Source organism: Octodon degus, unplaced genomic scaffold, assembly GCF_000260255.1.
Source record: "Octodon degus isolate 3935 unplaced genomic scaffold, OctDeg1.0 scaffold00005, whole genome shotgun sequence".
NCBI lineage: Eukaryota > Metazoa > Chordata > Mammalia > Rodentia > Octodontidae > Octodon > Octodon degus.
Genome location: NW_004524581.1, coordinates 31,282,944 through 31,286,398, shown reverse-complemented (window position 1 = coordinate 31,286,398; position 3,455 = coordinate 31,282,944). Strand labels below are relative to the sequence as shown.

Genomic DNA, 3,455 nt, shown 5'->3' with positions numbered 1-3,455 from the left:
TTTAAGTTTTGTTTTATGATTTATACTGTTTCTTTGACTTACAATCTACTCATAAGACATGGTATGATATTTTCTCATAGTATGAGAAACTTTAAAAAGTGTATTTCCATTTTCCATTGACTTTATATTAGTTCTTCCTTGTCTTTTACACACACATGAAAAAAATATACGTATAACCTGACATAAGATTGACATTGTTTTGTGGAAATCTTCAATGAGCTTTTAAATGGATTCATCTCATGTAATTATATTTTACATAGTCCTGTAAAATTACCATTTCAAAGCTCTTTATTCTTTATCCAGGACCACACAGCAACTCCTCTTGCCTTCTGGATTATGGTCTTTGTTATTTTCTGTATGCTACATCTGGAATTATTAAAATATTTGGAGTTTGTATAACCGGAAAATAATTTTAGTTTTCAAAGGTATATTTGCTAAGTATAAAATTCAATGAGGGGGCTGGGGAGATGGCTTAGTGGAATAAGTGCTTCTCTGGTAAGTGCAAGGGCCTGAGTCCAATCCCCGTTACACAAAAAAAAAAAAAAAAAAAAAAAAAAAATCAATGAGGACAGATCTTTTTTATTCAGTCATTTGAATAGATAAGTCTAGTTTATTACCCACTTGCTCTTTTTTTCTAATGTGGACTAATATGCTATTTAATTCTGTTCTTCCATAGATAATTTTTTCTGTGTAAATGCTTTAATGATTTTTTCTTTACAATTAGTTTTGGACAATATCATTTTTGCATATCTTGGTATGATTTTATTCATATTTCTTGTGCAAAAGATTCATTTTTCTTGTAAATGTGCTATAATTTTACCTAAATTCAGAAATTTTAAATCTTTAAATATTTATTGACTACCCCTTCTCCTTTGAGAATTCTAACTATATGAATATAAGTTTCTTGATTTTGGGAAAAAAATGAATGAAAGGAAGGAAGGAAGGAAGGAAGGAAGGAAGGAAGGAAGGAAGAAGAAAGAAAGAAAGAAAGAAAGAAAGAAAGAAAGAAAGAAAGAAAGAAAGAAAGAAAGATAGTACACCATATCAACAGAGCCAATGGCAAAAAAATCACATGATAATCTCAATAGATGCAGTAAAAGCATTTCTTAAAGTGCAACACACATTCATGGAAAAAAAAAACCTGCAGTAAATCAGAAAAGATGGTCTTTACCTCAATCTCATCAAAGCCACCTATGAGAAACCAACAGCCAACATCATACTAAATGGGAAAAAATTGAAAGCTTTCATTTTAAAATGAAGAACAAGGCAAGGATGTCCACTATCACCACTCTTACACTTCTGGAAACAGTAGCCAGATTTGGCCAGAGAGAGAAATAAAAGGAATAAGGATAAGAAAGGAACAAGTGAGATTATCATTATTCACAGATGACATGATAATCTACTTGCAAGACCCCCAAAACTCTGCTTAAAGACTTCTAACTTAAATAACCAAATTCTTTAGCATAGTTGGATATAAAGCCAACATTCAAAACTGAATAGCATTCCTGTACACAAGCCACAAATTCACTGAGAGAGAAAGTAGGGAAATCATGCCTTTCATTAAATTCCAAAAAATGAAATATTTAGGAATCAATCTAACAAAGGATGTAGAAGATCTACACAGTGAAAATCATAGCACTGTGAAAAAAGAGATCAAAGACGATATCAGGAAGTAGAAAGATGTTTGATGGTCATGGGTAGGAAGGATCAACTTTGTCACAATGACCATACTCACAAAGCTGTTATACAGATTTAACACAAAGTCAAAATACTATCGTCATAACTCACAGAACTAGAAAAAATATTCCTAAAATTCATCTAGAATCAGAAAAGACCTAGAATAGAAAAGGCAATCCTGGGAAACAAAGGAAAGGCAGGAAGCATCACAATCTCTGACTTGAAATTATACTACAAAGTTCCTGTGATAAAATCAGCATGACACTGGAAAAACCACCGACCTGAGGATCAGTGGAACATATTAGAAGATGTAGACACAACTGCAAAGACACTTAGCCACCCTGTCATTGATAAAGGGGCTAAACATATTCACTAGAAGAAATATAGCCTCTTTAATAGTGCTGGAAAAAACTGCTAAAACCATGCACTAAACTAAAGTAAAAATGTATCAAAATACTAAAACAAAACACTAAATTCACTTGAAGAGAAAGTAGGTAGAAATCTTAAAGACATGGGGGTAGGCAAAGAGTTTGTGAACAAAAAACAATGAGATAGGAAATACTTCAAAGAATCAACACCTGGAATCTCATTAAAAAGCTTCTGCACATCAAAAGATATTACCAACAGAACAAAAAGAAAACACAAATTGGTAAAAAAAAAAAATTAGCCAACTGTCCCTCAGACAAAGGACTTCTGTCGAGAGCATACAAAGAATTTTTAAAAATCAGAGCCCCCAAATTCAAAGATTCAATTAAAAAATGGACATCTGAGATGAATACACACTTCTCAGATGAAGAAATGCAAATGAAAATAAATATATGAAAAACGGTCAACATTTTAGGTCATCCAAGAAATGAAAATTAAAACAGCACTGAGATTCCATCTTAGCCCAGAAAGAATGGTTATTATCAAAAATCAACCAATAAAAAATGCTGGAGGGGCTGTGGGGAAAAAGGAATCCTTTTGCACTGTTGGTGAGGATGTACACTAGTACAGTTACTGTGGAAATGAGTGTGGAGATTTCTCAAAATCTAGGATTAGAGATCCCATTCGACCCAGTTGTCTCCCTTCTGGATCTCTTCCCAGACAAATAAAAAACATCATACCACAGCAGGACAGGCCCCAGCACACCATGTTCACAGGCTGGTGCTCCACTTTTCTGGCCGCCCAGCTTTGCTGCTGCCCCAGTTCAAAACTCCAAGCTGGACTCTCACGTTCTGAACTCGAGCCTGTGACAATGGTGTGAGTTCCTTGCACAGCCATTCCAGTTCTGCTCTGGATCTACAAAAAATTCCTGGAGCCTTACGTATAACCTCTGATTTCACCTTTTGTTAGTCATCTATGGCCTGGAAAAGCTGTACAAGAGTCCAGTGACAGAAATAAAAGCCAAGTAGAGTGGAACGGTGCAGAAATAAGCTGATTATCACCAAAAGGACCAACAGAAATCTCTGATAAAAAGAAAGACCACTACCACTTTCCCACAGGAATTCAATTGTTTTAAAAATGGACCTGACACTATGATGCTCCTTCTTTGTAATTTTCTCTGAGACCAGAAGTCACGGTAGACAGCTTAGATATTCACCTTGATGCTAATCAAGAAATATACAGTGTTTATATTTAAAACACATTTAGTTGTATTTAATGACTTCATTCCTAGTTCCTTGTTCATTAAGGTAGCTCATTTCCATTAATGCCATTTTTAACAGTATGAACAAATTGTAGGTTTGAGCAGTAGATACTTTGTTCACTATATCAGTACTTAAAATCCTTGGGCCTCT

The 3,455-nt window shown here is 34.3% G+C and overlaps 1 pseudogene; it reads left to right on the top strand.

Annotated features, from left to right (window-relative positions):
• The first annotated feature begins 2,914 nt into the window (after positions 1 to 2,914).
• On the top strand, positions 2,915 to 3,178 carry LOC101590379 (annotated as a pseudogene).
• Positions 3,179 to 3,455: the final 277 nt, after the last annotated feature.